This window comes from Haemaphysalis longicornis, unplaced genomic scaffold (genome assembly GCF_048455015.1).
Source record: "Haemaphysalis longicornis isolate Haplotype H1 unplaced genomic scaffold, Haemaphysalis longicornis Haplotype H1 scaffold_13, whole genome shotgun sequence".
Lineage (NCBI taxonomy): Eukaryota > Metazoa > Arthropoda > Arachnida > Ixodida > Ixodidae > Haemaphysalis > Haemaphysalis longicornis.
The window spans coordinates 6,527,786-6,539,895 of NW_027526233.1; the positions used below are offsets into that span (position 1 = coordinate 6,527,786).

Here is a 12,110-nt window from a genome sequence, read left to right on the forward strand (position 1 = left end):
CGGGTGCACGCTGCTCGAGTGCGGCGCTGGTTTGCTCTGCGCCTTCCCATTCATCGCCACTGATTAAGCGATCCGAATCGGCGCGTTTTGTGCACGGGTTCTGTATCCGTAAAATGTCTTTTTCACATGCCGCCGGTAGGAATTATCCCCGCCGCAAAATAAGACCTGGCACCAGCGGGGCCACATCTGAGACGGCGCTTTTTGTACAAACAGTGCGCGGTGCATCAAAGGGAACGAGCGCACGACCCAAACTCACGTGCCCCCGATAGCAACTGCAGCAACGTACACCGCCAAAGGGCAAGGCCAGGCCGCACACATGCGGTCACGTCTTTCATTCGCTTTTCCAGCCTTGAGCGGAGTGCGGGAACCATGGTGTCAACAAATATGAAAAAGCAAAAGGAGCTTGCACGTAGCAGACAGCAGTCTGAGGAGCGCAATAGCGGAAGTACGTCACCGCTGAGGAGCGCAGCATCATGGGAGGGAAGGCTCGCGTGCCGTCAACAGCGAAGAAAAAATTACACCATCTTCCGGTGGGGAACCCTGATGAGGATGCGAAGCATCGTGGCGGTTACTAGTGGTTCCATTGTGTTGCCGTTATGTTTAGTGATCTGGTTTTTACTAGCGCCAGAGGGAATTCCGCGTCCGGGTCCACACCGGTGGCAAAGGCACGCAAGTGCTGTTGTGTTACCGTGAGTAGGCGGTGGTTCTCGAGGCGCCGACACTCGTCCATCATGTTCTTGTCGATGTTGTCTCTCTGGTAGAATCGGTAGTCTCCGTCAGCTTTGGTGAGGTAAAGGTTGTTGACATTGGTGCACCGGCTGAGAGCAATGTACACGCCCTCCTCTTCGCAGCTTTGTCTTCTCGTTCTTCTTCTCCTTCGGCGGTTCCCCTACGGGAAGATGACGATGGTGGTTGAACGCTAACCTAACTCGTGATGGATTCTTTGGTTGGCCAATCCCTAGGGGCATCCTGCCACAATCAGCATCAGAGGCGCTGCGGACGGGGCTGGTTGAGCTGCAGGCGCGCGGCGCTTCCCGCCACAGCTTTCCCACGGGAAATTCAGCATCCCCCTCTAAAGTTTTCAGTTCGTCGGTTCCGTTGACGTTCAGCTTCGCGTGCCTTCGTTGTATCAGTAGCTTCTTGACGTAGTTTGAATGAGTCAAGGACATAAGGCGCGTTCGTAGCACTTGCTCCTTCGCTTGACCAACCACCTGACTGGTTCCCTCTTTTGAACGCTTGTGTGTGTTTGCCTGAATTTTGATGTATATTTGCTTCTCATAACTTCAGGGTATTCTTTTGTTTGCTTGTATTCCTCGTACTGCAACGTCTGAGCGTATTTTCCCATGTAATAAAGAAAAGAAAAAAAAAAGATTTGTAGCGTAGTTGGAAGAGTACCGCGTACCTCCCGTTGCGGCCAGGAAGGCGTGGGATCGAAACCGGGCGCCCCTAACTGTTTCTTTTTTTTATGGTGTAGTATCGCGGAGCTGTGGGTTTAAGGAGGAGAGTTGCGCATGCGCAGTGAGCGTGTGGACGGCGCCGCCATCAACGACGCAGGACAAGGCGAGCCTAAGAAATGCTCCGCATTTAAAAAGTAGAAAGGAGGGGGAAATGCGGCGCGACGATAATGCGCGGTTTTTTATTTACGATTTCTTAGCTGATACTTATCGCTTTAACAAAATTCTTGCGGGAGAAGATTGATATACATTGCTTTATTTGGTTACATGTACATCCATGCGCCGGCGGAAGGTATTTCAGGACCCCTTTAAGTAAGGCCCAATCAGGGCCCAATAGGGCCCAATCAGGGCCCAAGTAAGACCCAATCAGGGGATCGGCCAATAAACGGAGGATAGTGAAAAGAAAAAAAAGTTGCTTATTTAATTGAGCGGAAGTGATAAAAATAATTTATAATAATTGGAAAGCGTTTTGGAACCATAAATGCCAGAGCAAAAAAGAAAACTGTAATTTAAAGCCGACAATATTCAATCCCAATTTTAATGCGAATCTGGCAGTCAGCACGCTTCGTATTTCGCTTCAAAACCCGCTATCTCCGCCTTCCTGCGGCCACCTTATTCTTAATTTACGACAATCCTGAGAAAGAGGTCACTTTGGAAGGGAAGCAGCAGCGAGAGCACCCTCTAGACATGAACTTTCTGTGAAGTTCATCGAAAACCAATCGGAAGCTCGCGTAACGTCTCCAATAGTTTGTAGTTTCAGTTCGGCGTCGATAAAACGCAACCAAGTAATTATACGCGCTCCGAGAAGCATTAACCGACGATTCAAGATAAGGTAGGAAGAAAAATTGTGAGCCACACGGAAAACGAAAGAAAATCTACGTTTTGCTACTTAACTGCTTTGTTTACCCAATTTACAGGTGTCTTTATTCATTTCAATGCAAACACGCCTGGAGGTTTCACTGATGCGGTAACATTCTATTTTATTTTATTTATTTATTTATTTATTTATTTATTTATTTACGATATCTTTCAGGCCTTACAGGCTTACAGGCCCTGACAGGGCACTGAGTAAGCGGGGTACATAAGAAAAGTTCGAAACTCACAAGATTTTCAAAAAGGCACTAGAAAGAACAAATTGGCCGTAAATACATATCTAGATAACTGCAAAATAAACAGACAACGTGGGCTATATATCTTGCGCTAACAAAGATAACATACCACAAATTCAAGATAAAAAGCAGGCAAGAGTAAACAGACACTGGATTCAAAAAATGCGAAACATGTGCAGCTTTCCCGCTCATGGCAGTCCTTTCAACAGTGATTACTCTGCATTTTTTTAGCGAAATGAAAAGTTCTTTTGCGCAGCTAATACTTGGGGTGAATACTTGCTTTGTGCACAGTTTCAAGTCGCGCACGTTGCGCGACTGGGTTCCTGAGCCATGGGAACTATCCCATAGAAATGCATGGGGAGTTAGATTTGATAGCGAATTACACAAAACAATAGTCAGAAACCTGAAATATTCTTTTAGCGTTTTAATCTTCACGTTGGTTTCTAGCTTTATGCCAAATATTATTTTCCTAAAGTGGTTTTGCTAGGTTCCCGAGAGGTTGTAATTTTGAGCGAGAAAGCTGGGTATGATACGAAGTTCACGCACAACAGCGTTAGCAGATTGGAACAGTATTCAAGTCGGCGTTCGAGCATTTGTTCTGTGTCGCTCCAGTGTTCTGTGTCGCGTGTTGTTCACAGTACCATTTGCTTTTCAATTTGTCAGCTGTTTAAGGAAATAATTTTATTGACATCCGGTCTCTAACCATTAGACGACATTTGCGGGGGAGCGATCAAAGACGCGGCGAATTTTTTTACGCGCCCTACAGCGAGAGACTGGCACAGCTGAGGGCAGGCAGCGGAGTTTGCGGTGGCGGGAGTCGGCCGGCGCACCTCTGCCGCCAGCTGCCGCTGCGCCCGTGTTGTGCGCGGGTCACGTGGTCAGAGCGCGGAAGCCGCTGGGCGGGCCCGGACCCCGCGTGCGCCGCACGCGCTAGAAGGAGCCCAGCGCGGCCTGAGCTCTCGGTCGCGGCCCGTTGTGTGTGAGTGCTTGTGCGTGGGCGGGTGTGTGTGCGCGCGCGCGTGTTTGTGTGTTCCGGGAAAAGCCGTCTTCGCGACTCTGCAAGCCACGTGCTGCGCCGCCGTAAAAGCTCAGGTGAGGTGTTGGGCAACCGGGCGACTTCTACGAACTCCTCAGCGTAGCGCCGCAGACAGCTTCCGTGCTATCACGCGGCTGTCGATTAGCTGTTTCTTGCTACACTTTTCTCGTGACACCTTTTGTTCAGGAAACAACATATGTCACTGTTCATTTTAATCCCACTTTTACTAGCCTGTGTTACTTCGCGGTATCATAGAAAAAGCGTAAATTCAGCCTTCGCGACGGATCACCAAAATGTGAATACCTGTATGATGATCTGTGTAAGTATATCGCTGCTTCGATTCAGTACCAAGACGCGCAAGTTTGGCCACCATTTGAGTAGCTTTCCTGCTTCACTGGCTCATTTCTCCGCGCTTGAACGTCGTTTCTTACGCCACTAAGTCGCCTTCGTACGTCAACCCCGGATTACCTTGTTGTATACCTGGCGAGGCCACCAAGCAGGTGATTTACTCGCGAAACAGGTAACATACGCGTACATTACGGAAGTGGCTACTGCTGAATTGTGGGTATCCACGTCAATGCGTGAAACTCGCGATATGGAGATATTCTCTACAATGGCTGCGACGAAAAAAATGAGCACTCCAACACTCAAACACGCGTAGCCCGGACAACAACAACAACAACAAAACAAGTGGCCTTAGGTTCTTCGTTGCACTACAGAGAGCCAGGTCGGCAGTTTGATTTCCGATCTCGCGTCGGGGCCGCGAGTTTCCGCCCAAGCACGAGACTTCGTTTCCCCTAATGTTTCCTCAACGGCAACCCTAGCTCCGCAACTTGAGGAGCCGCTTTTAGCACCGCAGTAGTCGAGCCCGAGTGTCACGGTCTCCCTGCCGCAACCGCTGCTACGCAGTCGTGCGTAAGAGCGCCCACCAGTTTGACGCCATGTGCACTCCACGCCTATTTTCGCTTCACTATGGCAACAGAAGGATAAGAATGGGGTGGAATGCATTCAGCAGGCGTCTCCAGGTAATGAATGGCAGCCTACCATTGTCCCTGAAGACGTGTATGACAGCTGCATCTTACCGGCACTCACCTGCGGTGCAGAAACTTGGAGGCTCACCAAGGGGTTCAACTTAAATTGAGGACGACACAGCGAGCAATGGAACGGAAGATGATAGGTGCAACATTAAGGGACAAGGAGAGAGCGGAGAGCGTCAGAGAACAAACACGTGTTGAGGACCTATTAGTATAAATTAAGAAGAAATGGACGTGGGCAGGGCATGTAATTCAAAGGCAAGATAACCCTTGGTCACTGAGGGTAACAGAGTGGATCCCTAGAGAAGGCAAGCGGGGCAGGGGGCGGCAGAAAGTTAGATGGGAAGATAAGACCAAAAAGTTTGCGGGGATAAATTGGTCGCAGTTAGCACAGGACCGGTTTAATTGGAGATATACGGTAGAGGTATTTTCCGTGCAGCGGGCGTAGACAGGTTTATGATGATGATGATGAATGGCAGCACAGATTTCGCCCCAAGACGCTGCATCAGGGAACTGCTACACAGGAAAGTAAAAGCAAGCGAAGGATACTTCATTTCCCTTCCGCAAAGAAAATAAGCTTCCGCTCTGTTTAACGTCGCCATGCACCCGCGTTCGGCCGCTGTTATTTATAAGTATGCATAAAACTTGCTTGCGAGTTCAGAACGCACACTTCTGAACTTGCACTTAGGCTAGGAAGATGTCATGTGAGGTGTCTCAGTATGAACTTGCGGTCTCGTTTTGCGTCGGTTTCCGACAGAAAACAAGCCAAAAGTTGTCCATCAGCTCAAAAAGAAGAAGGAAATATTTGTTTTCATCATGAAGGTAATGTTGCGGCAGGGAGAAAAGCATATTCGAACAAGAAACAACACCTGTAGCGTTGACAGGTTGCTTTTTACATCGGAATTACAGCGGAGGCAAGTCGTCGCTTTCCGTGCCTAAAGCAGTGCTTCGCCCACATCCTGTTCTTTGCCGGGCTAGCACCATTTTATGACGATCTTATTTTTCTGGCTACGTTAGCCCTCACAAAATTTGCTCTAACTTCCTGCAGAAGCTGAATGGATTTCCTTTTGAGCCCTAGAGCTGGATTTGAAGCACGTGAGAATATTTTTCTCGGCAGAAACTCGCCCCGACTTGAACATTTGCCCTCGACGGGTGATCCATAAATTCCACCTTTTAAAGTTTTTTCGAGTGGGATGTTGCGCCCTGCCAGAGTGCGAATGCTCCCGGTGAACTTCATTGCTCTGCTCGGGCATTTCGGATCGCCCCTGCCCCTTCCTCCCCAGCGTGCCTGCTATCGCTCTTTCTCTGCGTCAGCGCGGGCATCTCTGGCGCCGTAACTGATCGGGGAAGATGGGCGCACACATGCACCAAGAGACCATGAAACACAAGTCCGCCTCTGAGCCAGTCCTGAACGCACCGATAACACCTGTCTTCTACTTTCTTCCCCGCTGTAATATTGTTGGTTCTTTGCTGTCAGCGTCGGACGCCCACTCCCAGTGCGCCCTGGTCGACAGGGCTCGGGCCCGCAGAGCTGCCCTTCCCCGGCTCAACCATGCCTATAGGCCAAGTGAGCAATAAAAAGTGGCGCAGCTTGCATTTGCGGTGCAAGGCGGGAGAAACACGAGGGCTGGGGGCCGAACTAGCTTTCAAACTCACAGCGGATCCCAGGAGAAGGGGAGCAGCCGGACCCCAGCGGTGCAAAGACGTTTTGGACGGCACTTTAAAGCAAAGACCATTAAAATCATAAAATGGTTTATTCGGTAGCAGTCGTCGTGATCTCTTTCGTCATCATCTTCCGACGGCACAGCCGCGTAGGTCAGGGGCGGTATTCTCGAGTTTTGTCCCTTTTGCGTCCCTTTCAAAAATGTCCCTTTTGGCGAGCCCTGATTGGCTAAAAGCAAACAACCGGAAGTGACGTAACGCAAGCGCGGCAAACCTACTTCCAACTTTCCTCCATGCTGCCAACGTCCGCTTCTTAACCGGAAGTACGTCACGATGAAAGGGACGCAAAAGGGACGTTTTCAAAAGGGACAGTTACGAGAATACCGCCCCAGATCCCCCGTAGCGCGTCCTCGCCTTGGTAGTCCTACACTTCTTCGTCAGCTGATCTGGTGGCCGTCACCTGAAGTGGACTGTGAAGGTATGGCTTGACAGGTTCGTCGTCGTCGGCTACGGCGCAACGGAACCGTGGCGCACCTGTCGCTACACGACGATGGCGAAAGTGGGAGCTGATAATGTGCCGCAAGCGCACGATCGAGTCTGAACTGCACCATGGCGGTCGCCGCGAGGCGCGGGCTCACGTGTTTTCGGGGTCTGTTTTTTCCACGCCAGGAGGACTTGTGCCTTAAGAGCTCTGCTGTCGAAACGCTTCTCTATGTCTCCTCCCGGCTCTCGCGCGGGACTATCGTTCCTTCATACCGAAGTTGGTTAGCTCTGGCTACCCATACACCCCTTATTCGTAATAGGAGTGCACCCGGGCGTCCCTTGCCAAATACCTGGCCTCCATCACTTCCTGGGAGCTCTGGATGCATACCGTGAACACCCAGGCTGCCCAGGAAGCGCTGCGGAAACACGTGCACCGGCTTCCCGCAAACATACTTGAAGACTATGTGGACCCGGTAGACCCAAGACTTCAACATAGGACCGGGGACTACGCTCTTCGGGGGATGAAGTTTGCTTTCGCTCTTGATTCAGAGCATGCGAATAGGCTCAGGACGCTGCAGAGGCTTCTGACATGCACGTAGAGCTTATGTGGCCGACGTGCGCAATGCCTGGAGCTACAACAAATTTAGGAGTCAATGGTGGGAAGCGAAGACTCCTCTTGTGCTCGGAAAAAATGGAGCCCGACCTTCCCAGCCACGCACGGCGGATGACAGCGCGGTGTTCAAAGGATTCAGGTGCTTAGAGCGCAAGGGGGAAACAAACTGGGAATGCAGAACATGTGCTCGACAGATGCAGAAAGAGAGAGAGAGAGAGAGAGAGAGAGAGAGAGAGAGAGAGAGAGAGAGAGAGAAATAAACATTTATTGTCTTAAAAGACTAGCTAGGACTTGGTCCTTGCCGGTCCTAGGTGGTAGGTCTCCTCAGTCCAGGAAACCTCTGGTGGTGGCTGCCGTCTTCGCCCGGTTCACCAGATTCTCCGGATCCTCGTAAACAAGCAGTACCCTCCCACTTTTCAGCAATGTCGGGTTGACCGGTTGTATGCGTGCTTGCAATATCTTGTGGTGCGGCAGTCAGGGTTGCTGATGATGCTTGGCTATGCACATGTGGGTCTGGGCGGCGGTCTTCGCAAGGGCACTCCAGGATGGTGTCCGGTATGTCGCAATATGGGCAGAGATACGGAAATTGCGCGGGGTAAATGCGGTGCATGATTATTCCGTTTGCGAATGTGTTTGTTTGGAGGCGACCAAAGATTACGCTTTCTTCCTTGGTGAGATCAAGGTGTGGTGGGGGATGTCTCCTCCGCTCAAGTCGGTAGTGCTCCAATATTGCCGTGAAATGGTAATAAAATACAGCCAGGTGTATTCGCAATCACTGGATTGGAGTAGTTGTAGCTGCGTAGTTTCGGTTGAAGCAAAATTGTACATTGAGTTTCTCGACTCTTGAGAGGGGATTGGTGTTACATGAGCGCGAAATATAAACACTTGATATAATAAAAAAGAGGCGTGAACATCTCCATCACACCGTTTGATTATATTGGAGGGTTGTGGAAGTTTGTGCTGGGAACTCGGAATACTTACATTATGGTATACATACGCTATTGTTAAACACTAACGATTAATGTGTCGAGGACTAATACAATTAAGGTTGTCGATTGACGTTTTAAAGGAGGGGGGGTGGTCTGCAGGACGAATTTTCAGTTTGAATTTTTCCGCGATGTAGGCGCGGGAAATTCGAACTCAAAAATTTTCATTTATTTCGTAAGAGCGTGAAATGTCATCTTCAAGTGAGGTCAGCGGTTGTTCGAAACTTTGCCTTTAGAGGTGCCAATTATTACCGAAGTTAAGTAATTAATTTATTTATTTAGTATACCTCAAAGGCTCCAGTCGGGGTATTACGGGAGGGACGGGCATAATCAGCAACAGATTAGCGATTGGAAAACGGTCTTGAATAGATGTGGGTCGGAGTGGTGCATGACGAAGGCAGGCAAGTTATTCCAGCCCCGGGCGGTTGCAACAAAAAAGGAGCGAAGATGAGCAGTTGTTTGTTCTGGCGGTGGATAAACGGCTCGGTGATGGTTTGTACGGCTGGATAATCGATGAGCAGGCAAGATGGCTGGAACGTTAAAAGGAGCGTGATAAAATTTGGGAAAAAGACAAAGTCGAGATATACGACGACGTGATTCTAGGTTGTTCAGGTGGCCACGAGCTTAAGTTCTGAAACGCTGAATCATAAGAGTACACAGAGTAGATGAACCGGGCTGCGTGATTTTGTACAGATTCGAGTACGTTAGATACATTATATTGATGAGGGTCCCAAATCGAGCATGCGTACTTTATTTTAGGGCGAAAAAATGTGGTATAAGCTAAAAACTTCACTGATGAGGGAACAAGTTTTAAATTCCTACTATATAAACCCAGCGCCCGATTAGAGGAGTATGCTACGTTGTTAACGTGAGTGGAACAGGTGAGGTTGCTTGAGAATTTTATGCCGAGGTATTTATAGGATTCTGCGGTTAAGATTATGGACCCGGAAATGGTGTAAATCGCTCGCTGATAATGGTGCCTACCGTGGAATGATATTAGCGATGTCTTATTTACGTTTAAAGAGATTAGCCAGTCGTTACACCAGGATTCAATGAGGTTCAGGTCGTTTTGAAGTATAGCGATATCAGTATGGCTTTTTATTGGACGGTACACGACGCAGTCATCTGCAAACAGGCGAATATTTCTTTAAAATGTTAGCTGGAAGGTCATTTATATAAATTAGGAAAATTAGGAATATAAATTAGGTCCGAGTACTGTGCCACGTGGGACGCCAGAGATTACGGGAGGCGGCCGACTAGAAGGTTTATAAAGCCGCGTGGCCGTGCTCCACGTGCGTTCCAAGCAGAACGTGGAACCTAGCTAGTGGAACCTTTCGTTGCTGTTGCCGCGTGATTTTTCATATGCCGCCAGGAGGCGGTGGTTTTCGGCAGTAGATGTAGAATATCATTTGCTATCGAAAAACCAAGCATCCAATTTTTAATAAAGGAACACTGTAAATATCCCTCGTGTACTAATTTCCTGTCTTATATTTGCGTAATGTCTTGTTCTGGTTGAACAAAGTTGACAAGTATGAACATATAAACCGGGCTTAGACGTTTACACGTGGCTGCAAGTATATAAGACTGTTGCGCAAAATCAAGTTTACTGTGGCCGGGTGGCTGAATAGAGTCACAGACAGAAGGACGGACAGACAGACAGACAGACAGACCAAAATTTCTGGGTTTAAGTAGCTCAAGAAAGAATATCGTCTTTAAAAGAAAAGCCGCCACCAGCAGGGATCGAACCACTGACGCCCGCAATTCTACACAAGGAATCCAACGCGCTACCACTGGACCACGCCAACAGACTTTTTCCCAACTAAAACAGGTTTGTTTACATAACAAATATGCAGCGTATGGGGAAAGTCGCATCACTCTACATGCTACTACATTTTGTTACATTGTTGCCGACACATTCCAGACTGGCGTGTTACCCTGCTTAAGGGAAATCACACTCATACTATATGTAGCGCACATTTACGGAAAAAAAGGGGTTGTGTTCCGTTGCAACCTGGCCGGTTGCTGGCTTCATAGCCAGTGCAAGCAGGGGGGTTGCAAGCTGGGCTAGCTGGAAAGACATTCTTGGATAAAACCAGCGCCAACTCAGACGAAGACGAAGGAAGTGTACCTCAAGGACAGCCGCTGGTCTAACATTAGACCACCGGCTGTCCTTGTGGTACACTTCCTTCGTCTTCGTCTGAGTTCGCGCTGGTTTTATCCAGTGAAAGCGTTCCATCTCCTTTGTTTTAAAGGCTATACCATCGCACCACAGCAGCGCGCAAGGGCCTGGCCCAGTCCCGTGTCCGAGTTGGGTGCCCCGAGCGCATTGACCGTATACACTCCACCTTGTGGACGAAACGCCTCCATGCTGGCTTCGCGGTGGGAGCATACTCCACCGCATCCACTTGCGCACTCCATAGCGAGTGTAGGCCCAGTGTAATGACGCATTCGCAAAGCTGCGAATGCTCGGTCGGAACGTCCAGGTAGCGGAGACCCGCCTATCCCAGTGGACGCCTAGAAAACACTGTACGTCATCCCAGAAATAACGCGCGGTGTTGCATTCTAGGAACACCTGCTCCGCCGTCTCCAGCCTCCCGCACAAGAGGCAGCCCGCACCGCGCGGCACAAAGAATTCCCACCGGACGGACGCTGTGGGAGATAATACTGAAGTGTAAAGCGTGTAGTGCTGTGCACACCGCGACGAATTCATTGCAGCTGCTGTCAGAATTTCTATCGGTGCAAGCGAACGCGACCGCGCTTTGCTAACTGTAGGGACTATTGCTCAGTTCGATTCTATAAGTACAGCCTCACAACCACGGTTTTTTTTTTCTCGCAAAGAAGCGCCTACCTAGTCGATATAGATGGCTGGGTGATCGGACGACTCATTTGTTTGGGCCCAGATTAGCGCAAACTAAGTGTATTCTTAGTGTTCGATACATATTGTTACGGAATAGGTGGACAATGCCGGGTGTCCCACCTCCGACGACGCCGAGGGAGTGGTCGGAGTGCAGCCTGTGCGAGCTCAGTGATAGCCGCCATGTAAATGTTGTAAAATACATCATCCGCATGTCATGGTTCGTGTTCTGCGCCACGTAACAATATGTTAAGTGCTCTAGGTATCGTATGTGAAAGCAGTTGTCTGTATGAGTGTCAGAATAGGGAAACAAACCATATTTTCCTGGATCGCCGAAACCGAATTCGGCGTTGCTTAGCCTAAATCGTTCAAGTTAGCGTTGCTAGACGATCGGGACTGGAGAATGCAACTGGGTTTTACAGCAGTTGCAGCATTGTCATAGCTTTGGTGCACATAGAAATTATGTACCGAGTGTGAAATATAACTTCGTCACGCTTAGCTGTAGCGAGCATTTTTAATTTGTAGTTGTTGTCATCAGCAACTAATGCGTTTTTCTCCTCTGTTAAACATGTACATATTCATTACGCTTAGGAGTCAACGTTTGGTATTGTCACTAATATTTGTGTTATTGTTGACGGGCTTGAAATCTTTCATTGGCCGTTATTCCCTCGCGCGCGAATCGCACGGAACACCGCGTATCAACATAACCTCACCGAGAGGCTCCCTGCCATTACACGCCGCTTGATTAACCGTAGTCACTTATCTTAATATTCACATCTATATTTTCTCCCGTGCCAGCATGTGAAAGACCCATTGACTTGAGTGAATTGAGTTTTGGAAATCTAGAGTTGTCCGCAGACATACCCGCGAAATGGGAGC

At 49.1% G+C, this 12,110-nt stretch overlaps 1 protein-coding gene across 2 annotated transcripts in view; it reads left to right on the forward strand.

Moving 5' to 3' along the window:
- The first annotated feature begins 3,438 nt into the window (after positions 1-3,438).
- Positions 3,439-12,110, forward strand: part of LOC144164230 (protein stum homolog) — a 335,875-nt gene continuing 327,203 nt past the window's right edge. The window contains exon 1 of one of the 2 annotated variants that reach the window (XM_077694749.1): positions 3,439-3,655. The gene's annotated coding sequence lies outside the window, so the exon portion shown is untranslated. The remainder of the gene's footprint in view (positions 3,656-12,110) is intronic. The other variant, XM_077694748.1, reaches the window with a different exon arrangement.